Raw genomic sequence first — 23,011 nt, forward strand, 5'->3', positions numbered from 1 at the left:
TGCCTAGGAAAAGTAAAAACAATTCCATGTTAAAGCCCTTTTATTCAAAAACCCACAAAACATCTTATCCTAAGTATTGAGTATATGTAAATAAAGCGCACAACTATTACATTTACATTTATACTTAAAGATATACCCACTCCGCTCATCACGTTTCATATTAATTTTTAATTTAATTATATAAATTCTCGATATAACTATCCCCGTATATTAAATAAATCCCTTACATAAATATCCCAACCTTAGTTTTGATAAAAACTATACAATTTACCCCTTATCCGACAAAATAAATAAAACCCATCATTAAGCCCACCGGATCAACTAAGACTGTTATTAAGTCCTATATTAATCACAAATCACCAAGGATTAAAGCCTTAGGCCCCTCGCAACCCATGCTCTTATCACCCGTGCACCTCCCTCACCCAACTATCATATGATCATCTTCCCCTTCATCCAAAGTTCGATAGCCATATCAGCCACGCCCAATGGTCGATCGTTACCCACTTGATAAAGTGGTTTTCTTCGGCCCCCCGATTGCTACGTGTCGCACTTTAGAGTAGATCAGGTGATCCCTCTGAAATACTGCCCAACCTCCATAAGCAGTGTGATGGCCTGGGAAACCGCCTCCCCACTCAACCCAAGAAACCACTCACTTTTCACTTAACTAGTCCCACACCAAATTTAAAAATTTGCTGGTTAAAACCTTGAAAACCCTCGTTTTCATTCCCTTTTCCCTGTTTCACAATGAAACATATCAAACCCTTCCGATCCATCATGAACCTCTGCAACACAATTCGACCTCCTATTACTTTCAAAGAATTTCCACGTCTCCTTCCCCAGACATCCCTGTGCAGTAAAGCCATCAATTGCCTTTCTTTCCAACCCATCTTTTCTTAATGATTGTTGTATTTTTCAGGTAATTAGTAGAAGACCAGAGCTTGGATAAACAATTTTGATACTAGTCACAAAACTTGTTTACTCCAAGACTTGAAAGGAAATCTATTTAAAAACCTGTATTCGGAAGAAGAAGACAATTACACATAGAACAGAGAAGAAAACATTCTCACAGAAGCATTGACTATCAAAACATAGGAACCAAACAGAGTATACAGTTAGAAGACAAACAGATAAAACATACAAAAACTTGACTGATATCCACTACCAGATGCTAATACACATAAAAACTAAATAATTTACTTTTGAAACACACAGTGAACAATTAAAATGTATAGTAAAACTAAAAAAACAGTAAAGGATAAAGATAGGTCATCAAAGTAAAAGAGTATCAGATGAAAGCCTGAAGTAAATGAAGCCTCCAACGTGAAAGATTCAAACAGCAAAGAGCATAAAGGGCTAGAAACCAAACCATAAAGGTTAGCAGTACCAAAATAAATGGGACAACATGAAAGCAGTCTAGTAGTTGTTTCTATCTTCTTGCCAGAATATATCTTCATCTCCTAGATTAAATCTCAAGTTAGTTTCAGATATTTTGTAATCATTTTTGTATAAATACTTCACATTTCGAAGATGTAGTGGTGGATTCTTAGAAATTTCTATAGACTTCTTGATCAAAAGACTGTAAAGCTATTGTATCACTAACTGGGCTGACAAGCTAGATTGATGAATAAAGACAAGATATTTCACAGGATTCATGTGTTAAGCGAAGTGCAGACAAGTATTTTCTCGTGTTGTTGTTATCTTTCTTAAAAATTTTCCACAATATTTAATGTATTTCTGAATCTGAATGCTATAACTAGATCAATATCTCAGAATTTGTTTAATTACACTCTGTTTTAACAGTTAGGCATTTAAATGTTTTCAACTAATATCTAAGTTATGGAATTCTTAGTTGCTCCTTATTTTGGGTTGTTTCTTGCTAATCCATATCAAAGGATTCTTAATTGCCCTTTGTTTTGATTACCCTCTAGTCCTCCTTTAAATCTCAGTCTTAGAATTCTTAATTGCTCTATCACCCTAATTAAAACCATTTCACCCTCCTATTCTAAAGACCTGTACTTTAATCTACTAGCTTGCCCTCTGAACATTCCCTTTAGTGAGTTGATCTAGTCCAGCTGCCCTTCTGTTGACTCCATAGCCCAATAGTCTAAAGACATCATTTTATCCATCTGTTTTCAGGATCCCACCATCCAATCTTCAATACAAATCAACAACCCCCCCGAACATTCATAACTAGCCTGAAATCCCAGCAGACAAAGCTAAATCACATAGATAGAGCCCTCTCTGAGCCTAGGTTGGCTAGAGCCTATGCCCAAAAGTTGGTTTTTGGTTACCTCAATCATTTTCTTTCTTCTAATAACTTTTAGAGAAAATTCTTAGCGATAACAGGGTCAAATTTGTAATGCCGATGGAGTACATTGTGCCTAGTTTGCGCATAACAACTCTCACGGTTATGGTAGATCGCGAGGCCTTGGAGGAATAGCTCGTGCAGCTGATGGAGCTTGACGAGGATCAGTTTTTGGTAGGATTCCATTAGAAAGTATAGAAGGAACATGAAAAAGCATGGCAAGATCACCACATCAAGCTTCGCATATTCAAGGTAAACGATCTGGTCCTGTTATATGATAGTAAACACACTAAATTTCTCATTAAATTTTAGTTGCATTGGTTAGGGCCATATATTATCAAATAGATTATAGATGGAGGTGTAGTTCATCTCGCAAAGTTGAATGGGGAACCCTTCACGGGAAGAGTGAATGCGAGCAGATTGAAGTTTTATATAGGGGATCCTGCACAATGACTATATGGCAGTGGGATAGTCTTAGTGCTCCAGGCAGTTGCAAGGGAGCATGGGACTATAAACTACACTACCTAGTTTGGAGGACAACGTAACGAGTAGGTTGTGTGGAGAATGACGAAGATACAATGCATAAAGTTGCGCACAAGAAGCTACGCCATGGAGGAAGGTAGCATGCAGCACAACAGGAAAGTGACCATTGAATTCAATGTTCATGACTTGATTGCCAGAAGATGGTTAACTGGAGCGGTCTGGTGGAAATTAAGGAAAAAGTCTTTGAATATCTACTGCCAAAACAACATTTATTATCAGAAATTGTGGTTAATGATTGGATTTGAATTCAAAACCCCCTATAAATTACATGTTCTATTCCAACAAAGAATACTTTGCACTCTTAGAATTGTTAGTGAACTTAGTTGTCTATTGCCAATGAGCTGAGAATTTTGGGAAGATTTCATTGTAAGCCCTGCATTTTCTGAGTTGCTTGTGATAAACTTGAAGTTTATTATTGACAAAATGTTTGCACCAAGTCCTATTGAAATCGTTAGTACTCGCGATGTTTCTTCTGAGACCGCTGCCACGAAATTTGTAAGTATGGAAGCTTCGACTCCTGTGCCTATAGTGTCGAGGTCACCTAGGCCGAAGCCTACCCATACCAGAGAAACCCAACCAGCCAAATCAAAGGAGGACAAGAAGAATAACTCCTTTCTAGTCCACGCTTCCCTAATGAAGAATACCGAAACATAGAAACAAAAGAAAGATAAGCAACTGGAGAAGGTAGTGGACTTGGAGGCAGAAGAAGCCTAGGGAACAAAAGATATTGATGCTAAAGGAGCGGAACCTATAACAAGGCTCCTTGAGTATATACCTCTACAGAAGGGAAAAGCGAAGATCATGAAGAACCTAGATTCTGAGAAGTTCACCATATCTATGCCCTTGCTACTTGAAAATGCCCCATATGAAGGTCCGTGGCTCGCAAGGATCCTGCTATTGAAAATGGAGGATTGGGACCTCGTAGACCACGCTAGGTTTCAACACTTGGCGATGGAAAAATAAATGAGGAGTGTCTATTATGTATAATCAGGTGTTACAGCGTTGGAAATGGAGGAATGGGTCTGTAGTGTCGAGCACTTGGGGTTACTCAATCTTCTATAGGTGCCCCATTCTCACTGCACCCCCATTAACACAATTTGTGTGCGTGAGCTTCTCACATTGTTGCACAATGCTTGTTTATGGCTAGGAGGGCCTATCCCCATTATAGACATGATTGTTCACAGAATCACGCACCTGCCTTATAAAAGCGAGAACTCGGCCAAGGATTTTGGCAGAAAGACTAGGAAAAAATACCTCATAGAAAGGATGAAGAGGGATTACAGCCTCCTTAAGAGGTCGTGAGGGTATTCAATTCTTTCTATCACAGACCTGATAGCCCAACTGGCTACCTAGATTTTAGTAGGGAAGGTGATGATAAATGTTGCGTGGATGAAGTTCTAGCGCCTGTAGTTTCCTTGGTTGCATATTGTGTGAAAGGCATATTGTTTAATTGGGCATGATACCTCTGTCAGGAGTTCTTGGAAAACTGTTGTGAGGCCCATCATGAAGCCAAGTCATTTCACTACACTTGGTTGTTACTGTCAATCGTTCTAGTTGTATGTAAATTACCAGAGGATAGCCAATTTCCTTCACTTGAGGAAGAATTGCCGAAGGCACCACAGTTTGCTTCCTTATGGTCTAGAAATGATGTCACGCGGATCGGAGAAACAAAGATATTTTGGGTTTTCATGGAGATGGATCTCTGCATGGCCATTAGTCAACATTTGAGGTTGTCCCCAACCTTGTTCACGTAGCTGTTAGCCTATGTGGCATTCAAGGCTAACTTCCACAAAGTATATATCTAGGCAGGGAAGGATTTAGGGAGAAATGGCATGACTTATTCTATTTGGAGACAAAAACAGATGTGCAGGAGGTTGTAGTGAAATGGCCTGCAGATTGGCGTGCACCGTCAGACTTAGTTGTTGGACCAAACATCGGTGCAGAAATTGTTTCCGCAAAGAAAATAAAGGATGTAGTTAAGTAGGTTGCGCGTACCTTAGCAGCACAAAAGAAGAAGGAAGTCATTGAAAAGGCTCATGTGGAGCAAGAATGCGCTGCCAAGGAGCATGTGGAGCAAGAACAACGAAAGTCACAAAAAGGTGACAAGTCACCTTCGCCGGAAACTGAGGAAGAAGAAATTTGAGGACAAGGCAGCGGAGGCGCTGAGGGGTAGAGCACCCCATTTATTCTGAAGAGACATGGCAAGGAGTATCAAGGTGGAACCCAGAAAAATCAAAATTCAGATAAGTCACAAGTTGATCCCATGGTGTTAACAGAAGGAGATCTTGATGAGATCGGCAATAAAATCAGGGATACCACGACTAAAGTGTTGAATCAGTTTGAGCAGCACTACATGTAGACATTGGGAAGTGTCCAAAAGGATTTGCACGAGCTACAGATCCAAGCAAGTAGAATACAGGTGGGCATCAAACAAGCAAGCGCGGAGCAAGTGAGCCTAACACCCGGGAAAAGACAAGCCACAAGGCTAGTAAGGACCCAAGACCTTAGAACTATATCATTACAAGATGGGTCCCTTCACACAGAGTCTGTTGACAATCACATTATCCTGAGTACAATCAAGAACATTGGATTGAATATAGTAGCGCTCTCCAATAAGATCGTCCACGTGTTTCATATAGGGGTGGAAGATGAATTGAGAACCAGGGAACAGTGCACATTCAACCTCATAAGTGAGTACAAAGTGAACAATGAGCAAATATTTGTTGAAAAGATGTAGGCTTTGAAGGAGAAGGAGGCACTTCAAACACGTAGTTCCTGTTTGGAGTCAGCAGTAGCAAAGGCATGCAAGCCAGTGCCTAAGCTTCACATCCCAGAGGATAAACAACCAGAAGCCAAAAATTAGAAAAATAGCCACGGGTGTGCGTGAGGATAAAGTAGAGGTTGGCTGAGTCACGTTTGAACTCAACATGAAGATTACAGAGCTGCAATTAAATTTGTAGCCCATGACTCTGCCTGAGGTTTGGGAGCAGCGCGAAGCCGCAATAAAGGAAGGCATGGCTACTTTGGATGCCATACTCACTAATTGTGTGACATTATTCGAGCAGGCTATTGATCTAGTGACCAATCTGCAAGAGGATCCAAACCTACAGATACTGATCATAGAGGTACGGGAGCTGCAATGACAATATGATGAAGTCATGGCAACTACGCGCTCCATAGCACCAATGTAGCGCCTTGCAAAATTATAGGAGGGAAAGAAGCTCCTAACATAGGTAGAGGAAGCACGGAAGAAGGAGGCCTTTCTAAAGGCCAGGTTGTAGCCTTGGTTAGAGGAGGTTTATTAAGTCATGAATACTATTTAGGATAAGCTTAAAGGGTTGCAACATAAACAATAGATGATGAGGCTGGTTGTAGAAGGACCAGCCATGTAAAAATTGGTTGAGGAAGTCAAGCGGGTAGTAACACATAGCGTTGTCGAGGTTTGCAGTGATTGAGGTGGAGTTGGGGGATCTTCACAGTAAGATCGCAATGCCAACAGAGTGATTCTAGGGTGAGTCACGATCTTTGTGTTGGAGGCCTATTGGGATGGGGTCACCTAGGTCAGTTTTAGGGTTAAGATAACCCAAGTTTTGATACATATTTTTAATTAATGTAAAGTCTCCATGATTTGTGGATACGGAACATGTAGATGAGTAGGAGTCAAAGCGGTTTAGCCCCTTTTTTATGTAAATTTTGAGTCATTTTTTAGATACACCCACGGTCCATGGACCATGGCATTGTATGAGAAAGGCTATAAATAGGTGTGTCTTAGAGAGTCTAAGGCACGTTTTTTGAAAATAATTGATGATGAATGGGAAGTGATAGTGAAGAGAAGGGGGTAAGGTAGAAGAAAGGATCTACAACTTAGTGTGTAGAGGCCTAGGTAGAGCCCGCAGCTGAGTGCGTAGACCCCTGCAGCTATGTGCACAGGATAGTTTGAGTATGTAACCTTGAATTGAAGATCAATAAAGACAATTCCCGAAGAATTCTTGCATATTTATGTTATTTCTATCAATGTTATATGTTGTCATGGAATAGTGTGTTTTATGGAACACTGATTGAATGTGGCGTAATTCTCTTGAATAAGTGTTAATGATGTATGCAATGCATGTTTAAGTTTTTTCATGAAGACTCAGATGCATTCTATGATGTTTATTAATAACTTAAGTAAATCTGCGTGAACCCTAATTTAGGATTGTTCTATTAAAGGTCCACAAGGAAGGATCATATACCTTCGTGAAGGTCTGAAGGCTATTTTAACGGAGTTGCAGCAACATTCCCTAAGAGGTTGTTGATCTACACAAAGGTGGATCTGATGCACTGGAAGACATCACACTACTCTCTTGATGCAAAAACTTGGTTCTTGTTATAGCTCTAAATCTCACTCTTATGGTTTGTAATGTTGCACTCACGGCCTAGGGTAACCCCTCCTTCCATACCTGGTCCAAAAATTTAAAAAATAGTGTTTTTTCCCTTATATGTGACATTCCCCTGAGTTAAACGCGGGTAGGTGTATACCCAACCCACGTATATGTATTAAAACACTTAAAAAAATATAAAACTCCTTAATTTCGGGTGGATATCATGGGTTGTACCTGCTGATCACCTGTTAGTGTCTGTGGCCCAACTGTTCCCAACCAACTCCCAACTAAAAAACTACTTTGGGAGAAGTATAAAAAGGCTTCAATGGGAAGGCCTAAGGGAGGAGAGAAGAGAGAGAAAGGTTATTATGCTGAGATTTCCATGACCAGGTCTAAAGATCCTTATGCCTCCTGCACTTCCCCCATTTCTACAGGAAACCCCTGTTTCCTTGTGTGTTGATGTCCATCTACCACTTGTGATTTCATGGATCAAGTCACGGAAGGAGTTTGTTTAAGGCTTGAGACTGGACGAATCCGGAGGAAGGCTTTGCTTGGAGCCTGCGAAAGGACGACTCAGGTGAAATTATTCTTTTCTATACTTTACTTGTCTATAATAAAAGAAACACATGTCTTTGTTCCTGATATAAATCTTCTTCATGTTTGTGATATTCTTGTTAGAATTCATATGTGAATGGTTGTTTAAATTTCATAACTAACAACATTTCTTTATAATATGAAGATGGTTTCTTTATAAGGTTTAGTCCATATACTGGTGTACATTCTTGAATTGGTTGTTTTGCAAGTCAAAGGAGCAAAAGGAACTCCAAGAATGGTTTGTACCCTAGAAGGACCTTCTCAGATGTAGGACCTCAGGTACGCCCCTTATCATAGAATTTGCTTATGCTAGCATAATGGTTGTGTGGAATGTGTGTTTCTCTGTATAGACAACTTTCAGTCTGCTAGGGTATCAGCCCAAAAGCCCTAGGGGAACATTTCCCTTAACATAATTGGCGATTCCGCTGGGGACAACATTATTGTTGTTCCTAGATTGGGTGTTTTCAAACCAATCAGGGCTCAACTACCTGTTTGTTTGCTGTTTCTGTGTGGTCTATTTTTGAATTGCAAGTTTGGTCAGTTTCTTCAGTCTATTTTTTTATCTTTTCTTGAAATATTTTATATACACTGTTTTTCTTGCTTACAGAAGCGTATATACGCATGTTTCCTTAAGTGAACCCGCGTATATGCAAGTTTCCTTAGGCACAGTCATGTATACATGCAATCGGTACATCAATACAATCATGTATATCTTGCAATTTTCAATATTTTTTTAATCTTTTTGTCTCTGAAGGTCTATTCGCTGGTTTGATTAAGTCTTAAACAGTCACTTTCCAGTGTCAGTTGTTATTTTTACAGCAATCATCTGATTCCAAATTCTCTCTAATTGTAAGAAGTGTTGGTCTTGTTTTTGTTTTTGCAAGCGTCATCGTTTTTTGCTTAAGCACGCAAGATTTCTTGCTGGGAATCTTGGTTGCTCTGATTCATCAGGGCAGGAAGATTGATCTCAATCTTTGTGTTAAATCTTGTTTTTGGTGACTTTTTTTGTTTGCTTGACAAAACTTCTTTTTGTGACCATCCACTTTTTGTTTCATGAAAGTTGTTGATTGACACTTTCATGAAATTTGTCTTTTTGATCTTTTTGGTCTTTTTTTCCAAAGCTTTCATTGTTGCTTTCAGTTGTTAAGAGCATCTTTAAACACATTTCTTTTTGTTGAGTTTTCATCCATTGTGTGGTGTCAGCTTGCAAAATTGTTTGTTGCCTATTCTTCAATCACAAAGTTTCAGTCTTGTTGAGAGCATTTTTGAAAAGACATTTTCGTTTTTGCTTGTGAAGAAAGCTTTTTGAAAAACTTAGTTTTTCTTTCTTGAACTTTGTTTTGAGTTGGTTTCCTTTTAGTGAATGAAAGTGATTTTTGTTTGTCTTGAAACTTGTTTTTAGTGTTTAGACGAAATGAATGGTAGTATCTCATATTCCATCTAAACATTTTAAGTGGCAAAATAAAAATTGATAAGCAAGCAACTTTCATTTCTTGATTTAGAGTAGTTTTGAATCTTGCATCAACATATACTTGGTGCATTAAGATAGATTTGCACATCTTTATAGGCATCCATAGCTTTGTTAACTTTTGTGAGTGTGAAGCTTGAATTAACGAAAATAAAAGAAAAATTTGTTTTATTTGAAGTTCCTCTGAACCCTGTAGAGATTTCTTTTCATTGAAAAACGAAAACAAGTACATTTGCATGTAGTTTGCTTTTTATTAATTTCTTTTGCGTCAAAACACCACTAGTTTCACTTCCACTTATCCCGTGACTTAGAGAAAAACCTATCTTAAAATCAAGCGCTAATTAAAATTCAATAAAATTTTTTATTATCAAGTTAGATACACCAACAAGTTTTAGGATTTTAGGGCCTTGGATTAGGCGAGTGGAGAGTTAACTCTCCAAGGCCATTTAAACTGTCAAACATAGGAGTCTGAATAGTGAGTGAAAATTGAATAGTGTTAGGAAGACCAGGAAAGCTCCGGATCTGGGAGTTAAGCACGAGGGTTTGTGAAGACAGGGAAGAGAGATACCCCCTCTCCTACTTGTCCGAACTTACCTCATGACTGTTCCGCCTAGCTTCTGTGACAAGTTGGTATCCATAGTTGCTACTCCTAGGGATCTACATAGGTGGCTGCGAAGGGGAATCCAGTGGCACCTGAGGTCGACGTTCCATCACTCTCAACGGTACTACTGGAGGGAACCCTTGCAAAGCTTGGGGGCTTGCACCAGCGTAGACTATTGTTAGGAGGTCAGCGTAACTTCCTCTGTTACCTTCGCTAATAGGACTGGGCCGTCATTATTCCAGACTATCTTCGGAAGGCCCCTTAATTCATTTTCTTGTATTTTGGTGTCCAGTCCTAATCACCCGGAGCAAAAATACTTGGAAGTTGTTTAACTGGCTGATATCTTTAGGGACTTTATAGTGTGTGCTCTATGCTCTTAGTTGGCCTAGCTTTCAATTTTTTGAGTCTTTAGTTAGATCTAAACAAAAAATTCAAAGTGGCTGATCGATCACCTAGATGGTCTCGAAGACTTCGTGGTCTTTCACCACCAATTTTAGAGCCTTCTCCTAGAAGGCGCAGAGGTAATACTGCTGGTGGGTTTCGTCCCATGGCAGCTCACACATCGGGTATTGATCCTCCTCTCGGGGGAATTAGTGCTCAAGCAAGTCCTGGCACTTCCGCAGAACAAGAGAGGAACACTCCAGTTCTTTCTCGAGTTCTCTTTCAAACAGAGAATAACATAGAGGTAGAAGAACTCTCAGATTCGTTAGCGGCTCTGAATTCTCCCCTACCATCTAGCCATCCGGAAGTATTACAATATGTTGGGACTCTGATGCATAGACCATCAAGTCTAGGTCACATTACGCGCTTACCGTCGATGACCACTACTGGAAGCATGGCTTCTACTAAAAGTGCTACAACTATGCACACTCCAACATCGGTATAAGGGGGAGGAACGATTTCCATCTCCTCTACTTCTTTGTTTGGATCTTTTGCTAGAACCTCTTTAGTTGGGTCTACCTCCATTCTATCCACGAGTGGAAATTCCCAAACCAATGCTTTTAGTTCTGGATTCTTCCCATTTGGCACCCATTCACAGGGTATTCCGTTAGTTTTGTTTAGTGCTGTCGCGTCCATGATGGGTGGATCGGCTTCATTCCAGGGTTTTCCTTTCGGAAGTGGTCATATACCACATTCCAACCCAACAATAGGATCCATGCCTTTTTCTTCTATAGGACAAAGTAGTAATCCTTTCCAAGGTTGGACAAACCCTGGGGTCAGTGGCATGGGAACTGGGAATCCATTTTTTGGCCAACAAGGGAATAGGCCGTACTCCATAGTTAGTTCGTTTCAAAGTATTCCTCCCTTAGCTTTGGCGTGGAACCCATATTAGTGGTTATAAACTCCTTATAATCCTTTACAAGGAAACTTTGTTGGTTATGGAGGCTTTGTGGCCAGAGTTGGTCAAACTCTGAATTTCGCTGGATCACAAGGCTTGCCTTTTGGTTCAGCTAGTTCTGCTGGTTACTTCGGGCAATCTGGTGCCTTCCAAAATCCAGGCCAATCTTTTCAGAACTTTGGGAGCTCCACCCAGTCTGGGTGGAATCCCCAAGGTCCTCCTAGGCTTCTGTTTCTGGCAACGTTGAACTTGCCAGATCTCACTAAGTTAACAAACGATCCAATAAAATACAATCCGGCCTGGCCTTCGGTCCCAACCAAACTCCCTTCGGACATTCCAAAATTCGAACGGAAGAGCGGTGAAGACCTAGGCGACCATGTAACCACATTCCATTTGTGGTGTTCATCGAACTCCCTTATTGATGAATCGATTAGGTTGAGACTTTTTCAACACACCTTGCCTGGTAATGTGGCCAAATGGTATATAGAGTTGCCAGGGGGCAACTTTACATCTTTCGCTGACTTAGCTAATATTTTCTTAAATCATTTCCAGTTGCTTGTCCGTTATGATGTTGGAATTGAACTTCTGGCTACTTTTCGTCAGGATAAGGCAACTCACATTTCTGACCATATTCAGGGATGGAGATAGAGAAAGAGGCTCATTAAAGCCGAAATCCTTCCGGAGTAATGTCTCGAATGGTTTTTGAAATCTTTACAACCTGAGATCTCTAAGGATGTCTCCATGTCTGGAGTGTATTCTGAGGAGCAAGCCATTTTTAGGGCCCAACAATTAGAATTGATCTACTCTCAGTATGGGATCGTACAAAAATAATTTCCAGATGCTCCTGGATCTAAGGTTGATATAGCCAAGTCGAATCCAAGTCCCCATGCGGATGGTATCGTTGGATCGGTATACACTAATGCAGTGAACTTGTTGAGTCAATTGCAGCAGTTGTCTTTGCAAACTGCTCCTAACAGCCAAGTCACATCGTCTAACCCTCTGGCTTCCCAAACCTCTTCGATTAATGCCATCCAATCTGATAAACCTAAGGGAAATCAAAGTTCCAAAGAGAAAAAGAAAGGACGAGGTAAGAAAAAGAACTAGGATGGGAAGGCTGACGCAAATAAATCCGAAAATAATGCTGGTGGTGGTAGAAATGAGTCTAGAAAGAAAGTCAAGTTTCCATGCAAGTTGTGCGATGGAGACCATTTAACTCAAGTTTTCCCCAAGATTGAATATGCTCATCGCTTGTTATGGCAGCAAGGGACTTCTAGTTCTCAGGCTGTGTTAACCAACCCTTTTCTCCAAGGGCAACAACTTCTTGCTGGCACGAGTTCAAACACTGGAACCTCCGCAGGGGGCAACCAGGAAGGGGAAAAATCATCAAATGTTTTCATGATGGGTTCTAACGTCCATGTGGCAACTCGGTCACGTGATTACGGTGAAGCTAAAACTTCCAAGGATAAGACTACTCCCAGAAATACTGACCTTCATATTGAGCGACCCCCTGTCGAGACTATAGCACGGATACCAAAAGGTTCCACTAAACGCGCGACTATTAATCCTAATGCTAGGGCCGCTCATAACTAATCCATTGTTAAGGATTTGGCTCAGATTTCGTGTGCCATGTCTGCTTTAGAGGTTCTGCAGTTGTGTCTAGCTCAACGAAGTGCTTTACTTTCCGCGATAGGGGTAGTTGATCCAACTAACTCTTTAGTGCTCACTTTTGACATGTTAAATATCAAAAAGCGACTCCATCATCATATGGCTTTCCAGATAAAGTCTACATACCGGAAAATTAACATTTTTCGTACCGTTATTGATGAATGAGCTTCCACATGTGTCATGTCAATGTCATGCTAGAAGGCTATTGGATTGCCTTCTGCTGTTCCTTTACCTACCATCTTGACTGCACTTGATGGTCATTCTCATAAGCCGCATGGGATTATCTCGGCCTTTCCTATATGTGTTGGGGGGAACATCGTCAATATTGAAGTAGAAGTCATAGATGCTAACCTCGACTAAAATCTCCTCTTAGGAAGGAACTGGGTATATGAAATGGACGCCGTTGTTTCGACTCTATTTCGTGTCATTTGCTTTCATCATGAGGGGAAAATCGTTAAGGTTGATCAATTGGATTATTATCTAGTCGATCCTCAAGAAATCTCTGACTCTACTATTCACTTAGTGGATAACCCTCGTTCGCCTACTGAGAATCTAGGAGTGGGGATGTACTCCTCATTGATGGGTACTTTTGATCCTCCCTCTCCTATCGCTAGAATCAATGTCATTTCATCATCTAAGGAGTCTCCTAGAGAAGAGTTATTCCGAACTCGTTATTTTTCAGACCCTTGGACCTTGCCTTCACCTACGACCACATTAGTTGAAGTACAAGTAAATGGAATGGAATTCCCTATGTCTGTAGCCGAGCTTAGATATCAGTCGATCGTAAACTCTGCAGACGACCACTCTACTCCTTTTTCCGAAGAGGAGTTAGATGGTGATGTGGCCCCGGCCTAGAGCCTTGATTCTACCTCTGCCTTGGACTGCTTAGATTCAGTTTTACCTTCTCAAGAAGCAATCCTCGAAGTGATGATGGGTATAGATTGACCTTGGGAAGACTTACACCATCGTTCATACTTTCTTCCTCCATTGCAGGAAGTAGAATCTAGGTTCTCTGAGCTCTTTACTAGTGATGTTTGTATGGGGTCAAATCCTTTGGCTCCAACACACTTTCGTGCTGAAGTAATATGTTAGTGATTTCAAAAATGATACCTATAAACATCTCTAGGGACGCTAACGTGATCGAGAACCTCTTCATTGGAATCAAATGTTCCCCTGAAGAGATTCAAATTTACACCAACCTTTTCAAGGAATTTTGAGATGTATTTGCTTGGTCTTATGAAGAAATGCCTGGCATTGATCCTTCTATAGTTCAACATGAGATCAAGATGTATGAAAACGCCAAACCAGTCCGTCAAAGGCTTTGACAAGTTAACCCTAGGAAAGCAGCAATGATTGAAGCTGATGTTGAGAAGTTGCTAAAGGCGGGTTTTATATACCCTGTTCCTCTTACGGATTGGGTTTCTAATCCAGTCCCAGTGGATAAAAAGCAAGGAGCAATCCGAGTATGCATCGATTTTAGGGACCTAAACAACGCTTGTCCGAAAGATAATTACCCGATGCCATTCATTGATCAGGTTATCAACGAGTGTGTAGGTAATGAGATTTTTTCCTTCATGGATGGTTTTTTCGGTTATAATCAAATTTCTATCCATCCTGAAGATCAACATAAGACAACCTTCATATGTCCCTAGGGTACCTTTGCATATAGAAAGATGCCTTTTGGTCTTAAAAATGGTTGAGCCACTTTTCAGCAGGCCATGTCATATGCTTTCCACGACATCAAACATATCATCGAAGCATACTTGGACGATCTTGTTGCTCGTTCTCGAAAGAGAACTGATCACCCTAGTCATCTTCAAATGGTTTTTGAGTGATGTCGTTTTTATAAAATCCGGTTGAATCCAAACAAGTGCATTTTTGCGGTTACGTCTGGTCGGTTGTTAGGGTTCATTGTGTCAAATGAAGGGATTAGGGTTGATCCCTTCAAGGTTGAGGCAATAGTTCAGTTGCCTCCCCCATCCTCAGTTCGACAACTTCAAAGTCTTCAAGGGAAGGATAATTTATTAAGACGGTTTATAGCAAACTATGCCGAGATCACTAAAGGGTTCATGCATTTGCTATGGAAAGGAGTTCCATTTGTGTAGGATGACTTTATGCGGCGGTTGTTTGATGCTTTGAAAAAGGAATTACTCTCTGCCCCGCTTTTGAGTCCACTAGATTATGGTAGCGACTTCCTTTTATATCTCGTTGCAGCATAATCAACCATTGGTATGGTTCTTGTTCAGGAAGACGATGCTCTCAAAGAGCATGTGATTTGTTATTTGAGCCAAGGCTTGATAGGTCCTGAACTTCACTATTCTCCGGTTGAGAAGTTGGCTTTGGTAGCTTTTCATGTTGTCCAACGGCTCCGTCATTATATCCTGCTACGCAAAACTTTGTCTTAGCGGCGGTCAATCCATTTCAATTTGTCCTCAGTAGGCGAGTGATTAGGGGAAAATATAATAGATGGATAGTCATTTTGCAAGAATTTAATCTCGAGTTCTTGTCTGCCAAGTCTAAGAAATCCATGGTTTTCGCTGAGCTAATTTCTGAGCTGCCTTGTGGAGAGGATATTGTTTATGATGAAAGTTTTCCCGACGAACATTTATTCCTCATCTCTTCACTCGACCCTTGGTATGGAGATATCATTGTCTATCTCCAGACTTCGAAGTTTCCCTCTACTTTCTCCAAGGATGAACATCGAAAATTACATCACCTGGCTAAAAATTATGTTATCATTGGTGATACATTATACCGTCGAGGGGTTGATTCAATCCTTCAGCGTTGTTTAACCTTAGAGGAAGCAGATTCAGTGCTAAATGATTGCCATAGTGGAGCTTGTGGTGGTCATCTATCAGGGCTTGCTACAGCCCAACGCATCTTGCGTGCTAACTATTTTTGGCCTTCTCTCTTTAAAGATTGTGTTGAAGAGGTCAAACGCTGTCACTTGTGTCAAATTTATACTGGGAAAATGTGCGCACATCCAGCTCCTCTTTTTCCTGTTGTCACTGTCAGTCCCTTTACTAAGTTAGGTATCGATTTTACAACTTGTAATCCACCTTCAGCGGTGAATCATAGGTACATTATCGTGGCTATAGACTACTTCACGAAGTGGGCCGAGGCCATGCCTACTTATAAAAACGATAGTGACACGGCAACATTGTTCCTTTTTAATCAGATTATCTCAAGATTCGGTATCCCGAGAGATATTGTCACTAATCATGGCAGTCATTTCCAAAATCAACTAATGTCTGAATTGGCTCTCAAATTGGGTTTCCAGTAGGAGCATTCGTCTCCTTATTATCCTTAGGCCAATGGATAGGTCGAGGTAGTTAACAAAACTCTTAAGACAATCCTCCAATGGACAATCGACAAAAATCGGTCCAATTGGCACGTTATGTTGTATTCGGCTCTTTGGGCATATCGAACCTCCGTCAAGACTGCTACTGGTTTTACATCTTGTTAGTTGGTTTATGGGATGGAATCTATCTTTTCAGTTGAATGTGAAATTCCATCTCTTAAGTTAGCTGTTGAGCTCCTTCTAGAGACTTCGAGTCTCGAAGAGTGCCTCCTTCACTTGGAACATCTCGATGAGTAGCGTCCAGATGCCGCCACAATGAATGAGGCTCATAAGAAAAGGGTTAAAACATAGTATGATAAAGCTGTCCATCCTCGAGTCGTTTCTGAAGATGACCTTGTCTTGGTCTATGACCAAGATAAGAACACCTTGGGGGCAGGCAAGTTTAAGCCTATGTGGTACGGTCCTTTCATTATTAAACGAGCTTTAGAAAAAGGATCGTATGAGTTAATCGATTTTGAGGGAAACAAGTTGGCGGAGCCCCGAAACGGGCTCTACGTAAAGAAGTACTTTGCTTAAGTAGGAGTTAGGAAATGGCTTATTTGTACATTATGTATATCTGTACATATCTCATCGAGATTTTTTTGATATCAACACTTTTTGGTCTGCTGTGGCAGGTGTTGATGGATGACTTGGTCTATTTTGGGTCCGCCGATGGTGCTAGTCAGCACACTCGGAATCTCACTTCTGTAGCTTGGGTACTCTACTATCCAACTGGTCAATTGATGGTATCAAGGGGCGTATGCATTGGTCCCGCTTCAAACAACATGGCTGAGTATACTGCCGTCATTAATTTACTATCCAAGGCAATTTCTTATGGAATTGACTCGTTGGTAGTTTATCTTGATTCACAATTGATAGTGTCACAATTAAATAACATTTATCGGGTCAGGGATCCATGTTTATATCGCCAGTATTTAAGGGTGAGGTTGTTGCATAGATCATTTACTTATATTAATTATTTTCACATTCCAAGATCTCATAATTGGTTAGCTGATTCTATTGCTAATCAAGCATTAGACTGGCACATCAATCATTCATCGCAATAAAATCAAGCATGAAAAAGTCAAACTGTATATATATATATATATATATATATATATATATATATATATATATATATATATATATATATATATATATATATATATATATATATATATATATATATATATATATATATAAAGCATCTCGAGTGTACATATGTCTGTCCAAAAAATACACAAAATTGGGACTCAAATGCCCATAATCATGTCTGGTATATCTAATGCCCCGGCTCAGGATGAGCGGCTAAGTAGGCAACTATCACATTGGCCATGCGCCGAAAAGTACGAACCTAGTCACGTGGCATGCAAACCACATGACGCTACATATCCTCAGGAAGGTCCTCTACGATAGCCATCGGTACTCGGTGACTCAGTCTCGCCAAGTGTCGTTGAACGTTATGTAGAAGTCGTTCTGTATAAGTAGCCGCCTCATCGGCTCCCCGGCCACGCCTTCCATGCCGCAAGAACCCATCCGGTCGTACCGACCCAATATCCAGAACATGATCATCATATTAGTCATTTGAATCCCATCAAAAATATTTTTCAAAATTCATTATTATATTTGAAAAATCCAAAAAAATCATAAAATCAAAAATACTTACCAATGTCGCCCCATGCTGCGGTCGGTGGTAATGCTAGATCAAGATCTCCTCGGAAATCCAACCCAGCATAAGGGTAGTCATCTATGGTGATGATCTACTGATCCGACCAGGTAAAGAAGTCAATGGCAAATGCAGTCCGTGGGACCTTCCCACCCCCTAGACGTTTCATCAGGTCAGCCCAATGGCCCATGCATTGATCTCGTGGGGTGTTGATGGAAACTGCTACCCTAGGGCGGAGTGCGGGGACCCTCTCAAAAAAGAAAGAACACATAATAGTCCCATATCCAAACTTTTTGGTATGTCCCCTCTTGATAGAAGTGAGTTGGCTCTTCATGCTGGCCAGAAGAGGAGTACACCAGTCGAATACAGTGGTGAGACAGTCAACTGCCACGCTCATGGTTAGCCGTGATGCCTGATGTAGAGAGGCTGATCCTTTCACTCGAGCTATCGTGAATAGGATTATCCTCAGTGGTAAACTCGCCACATGTGTGATGGAAATCTGACTTGCAACTTTCTTGGGATGTCTTAGGCAATATATCTGTATGTAGTCCTCAATCGAGAGACTGCTCCGTGTCCTGCCCCAGGAATGTACTACCTCTCTCCTTCGGGAAAGGCCAGTGATGAAATAGATATATTCCACTTCTATCCTGAGTGGCAACTGATCAATCATAAAGGCATCCTCCTCGATATTCCAGTAATCAATGAGCATCTCAAGCAGACATGTGTTTGCTTTCATATTCGGCAGTTTGAAGAATTTAAGCAAACCACATCCCTGTAGGGCATCCAAAGCATCAGGATCATTCATGACTTCATCATCCACCGCGACATGCTCTCTTTCTCACCAGGTGACTGGCATCCTGAAGAAAAAATGATTTTCAACCGTTAGATTTTTGTTTAAAAATGTTCGCAGCATATACGTGGGTCCCTGTGCACACAATCGCGTATAGGGCCTGCATGTACATGGGTTTCATATTACCAACCTGCGTATACACTGCGGTGAAATTTTTGGCAAAAAATTTAACGGTGAAACATTAATTAAAAATCTTTAAACTAGTCACAATCAATTGCAAGACAAGTATAAGAGTTACCTGGAGGTTTTTGAAGAATCTGAATGGTTGAATTTGGCATATGGGAAGTTTGCTCCTTTTGCTCCAATTCTTTGCTCTCAAACTCAAATGGTGAAAATGGTGAGTCCAAAAGCACTTTTATAGGTTTTGAAAATGCAAAATTTTTTCAAAATTTTATTTTGTTTGGCCTCATGTGACTTTTAACTTGGGAGCTTGGAATGTTGAGAATGGTTTGATTTTCAGGGCATTTTGGACGTTTTTTCGATAGTTTCGAGATGGTTCCATGATTGCTGACCCGTCATGGCAGGTATCGTTTTCTCACTGGCATATAGGTTAGGGACACCATTTTTCCGTTGCATTATGCATACTAGCCTCCATTTGTCGATACATCTGCCATAGGGTCGACCCCATCGTGTTATGGTTTGTACACCATCTTCACTCGCCGATTCTTTAAATCATGACACGATGGTAGAGCCATCCTTTACATGGGCATCGTAGTTAGCACCTCACTGACATTTGTTGCCCATGCTGCTCCAATTTGAGTAGGCTCGGGAGTCCTCTGTAGTCCCGCCATGACTTATGCATTGAAGACTCATTCTTCTTTGCTTCTTTGCTTCGTTCTGGCCTTATACCCTAGAGGTTCGTTTGTGTTGAGTTGTACTATTGCATTGCATGTTGACTATTTGCGCCTTTTGGCCTAGAGCTAGCTTCACTTGGACTTGTGTTTAAGCCAACTTTTGACCATGACGACTGCAAAATCAACCTTGCATACCTTTGACTTCTGCAGCTTGACACACCTTGACCCGTGGAAGGAACACACCTTTGAGTGTCACTGACCAGTTTTCACCTCCCTGCATTGAGCATAGGAACGTTCCATTCCCAAGAACTAGATCATTTATTTCACCGACACTTATTCTTTCCACTATACTATAGCATTCTTTTATTCTTTTTCAAGCTTAATAGAAAAAGACAAAAAAAATAAATATTCCAAAAAGAGTGGAACGGGACAGTATTTCCATTGATTGTTGGCAGCTAGAGTCAGTCGTGTTGCCCTTGAAAAAAGCACTCATAGCAAAGTCTCCTCCGTTTGGGCAGGATTTAGTTTGACTTAGGTACGCCTTAACCTTGTTATTGAGTCAGTTCTTCCCTACTTGGTTATCTCTTCCAATCATATGGAGGGTTCGTTCATGCCTCCTGCATGGCGAACTTATACAGAGTCATCATATGCTACCACACGGTCATGTTGAGTCATGCTTTTGTTCAAGGGAAGTTAGCTTGAGTCGGTCTCTCTGCGGTGTCTCTGGACTCATTTTTCAGTCGGCCATCCACGGTTGTCAATATCATGTCTATCATCACATCAGTTATATTGGTCCTTTACTCGTGCCGGTTTGAGAAGGTCTCCATTGACTTCTCGCTGGCAGGTATTGTCCTTATCGACGACGACATCTTGCTCTGAGGACAGGCCTAGAGCTGCACCCTAGCCCTATTTTCATTATTGATAGGTCAACTTGTGCTCAGCATCGATCAGTATCATGGGTCTTTGACTGAGTGGTTTCCCTTGTGTTCGACATCAGCTTACATTATCACACATTGGGATTCGTGCAGTACCTTGGTTTCCATTTTACCCTATTAGTGGATACCTTGCCTTTGTGTCAGCTTCCATTATTGGTTGGTTCAGAGGGTTTCTATCGTGCACTAGCCACATCTTGTGTACACCGGAAACGTACTTCGGTTGGGTTACTACATCTCTTTCGTCCGATTCCTTCCACATTATTGGCCTATGGGTTACACTCACACTAGATTGATGAAGGATGCCTTAATTCCTTCCTTCTAGCGAATCTTTCCCTATCGAATCCGACTCATTGCTCTGGGGCAAAGATCTAGAGTCCATTTGGCAGTACCTTGAGGTTTGCAGTCATTAGTGGTAGATTCTTCGCTATCGACAATGGGAAACCATCATTGTCTCCTAATCGATAGATTCTCACAGGTGTTCGACTCCAGCTCATCTATTCACACTTGTTGGATTGTACTGGGTACCTTGATGCTCATTATCATTATCGGTGAGTAGTATCGCGTTTGTTAATGATATACATCAATGACCGATGATCAAACGATTTCTCACATGGTCAACTTCAGATTATTTATTCCCATTGTGTAGAAATGTACCACAGCGGTTGGTGAAGACCTCAGGTTTTATCATCATTCATTGGTTCACTTGACAGTTGCTCTTGTTGCTGCTAGTTGATACCACTCCACTTTATATGTTGTAGTCAGTCATGGCAACATTCTATATGCTGGAACCTGAGTTTGCAGTGTAGTACCATCCTATTCCATCATGTTCAGTTGGTACTTTTTGTGATCAGTTCTTGATATCAGTGATCCGGTTCATCCTTCAATATCATTGACATTCTTATATGTGATATTCAGACATATACTTGTTTGATCATGATCAGATGATCCATTATTTATTTTCCAGTCATTTATACTTGTATACTTAGTGGATTCGCTTGTACTTGATATGCGGACATGCTTTAATTTTTTTGAGCATGGGTATGCCCGCCTCATACAATGTTTCTTTCTGATCTCCTTTTGTGGCTTGGCAGGTTGAACTCTGGTGAAGTCGTTCTCAGTTTTTGACATATTTCCTTTCCATGTACTTGCTTAATACATTTAGGCCATCATGTACCCCTTATGACCTCATATATTAGGGGGCATCTATTATAGCTCCAAATCTCACTCTTATGGTTTGTGATGCTGCACTCATGGCCTAGGGCAACCCATCCTTCCAGACCTGGTCCAAAAATTTAAAAAACAGTGTTTTTTCCGTTATACATGACATTGCCCTCAGTTAAATGTGTGTATACGCAGGTAGGTGTATACCCAAACCACGTATATGTATTAAAACACTTAACAAAATATAAAACTCCTTAATTTCGGGTGGAGATCGTGGGTTTTACCTACTGATCACCTATTAATGCTCGTGGCCCAACTGTTCCCAACCAACTCCCAACTAAAAAACTACATCGGGAGAAGTATAAAAAGGCTTCAATGGGAAGGCCTAAGGGATGAGAGAAGAGAGAGAAAGGTTATTATGTTGAGATTTCCCTAACCAAGTCTGAAGATCCTTGTGCCTCCTTCACTTCCCCCATTTCTACAGGAAATCGTTATTTCCTTGTGTGTTGATGTCCATCAACCACTTGTGATATCATGGAGCAAGTCATGGAAGGAGTTTGTTGAAGGCTTGAGACTGGACGAATCTGGAGGAAGGCTTCGCTTGGAGCCTGCGAAAGGACGAGTTAGGTGAAATTGTTCTTTTCTCTACTTTATTTTTCTATAATAAAAGAAACACATGTCTTTGTTCCTGATATAAATCTTCTTCATGTTTGTCATATTCTTGTTAGAATTCATATGTGAATGGTTGTTTAAATTTCATAACTAACTACCTTTCTTTATAATATGAAGATGGTTTCTTTATAAGGTTTAGTCCATATACTGGTGTACATTCTTGAATTGGTTGTTTTGTAGGTCAAAGGAGCAAAAGGAACTCTAAGAAGGGTTTGGACCCTGGAAGGACCTTCTAAGACGTAGGACCTCAGGTACACCCCTTATCATAGAATTTTCTTATGCTAGCATAATGGCTGTGTGGAATGCGTGTTTCTCTGTATAGACAACTTTCAGTCTGCTAGGGTATCAACCCAAAAGCCCTAGGGTAACATTTCCCTTAACAGTTCTTGTATCCCCTTATACTGCTTCGGGTGAGACTGTAGCCTACGTTATGTGGGTTGTTGCCGAAAGGGCCAGTAGTGTAGGTTTTTTTTATTGTTGGCGCATCTAACTTTGAACCTGGGTCAGGACACCCTAAGCCAACATGAATATAAGGGTAAAATATATTCCAAAGGAGCATAGGATTGATGTGTTCATAAGGACTTTAAAGGATAAGATCCAACATGAGGTTTGCTTTTGGGAACCTCATTCATTGGAGAAGGCATTCCGGTTGGTAAGAAAAATGGAAAGAAACCTTATGGCAACAAGAAAGCGTACCACTCACAACTACAAATATGG

The sequence above is a fragment of the Pinus tabuliformis genome, chromosome 8 (assembly GCF_031772625.1).
Source record: "Pinus tabuliformis cultivar Carrire ecotype Pingquan chromosome 8, CPIR1, whole genome shotgun sequence".
Classification (NCBI taxonomy): domain Eukaryota; kingdom Viridiplantae; phylum Streptophyta; class Pinopsida; order Pinales; family Pinaceae; genus Pinus; species Pinus tabuliformis.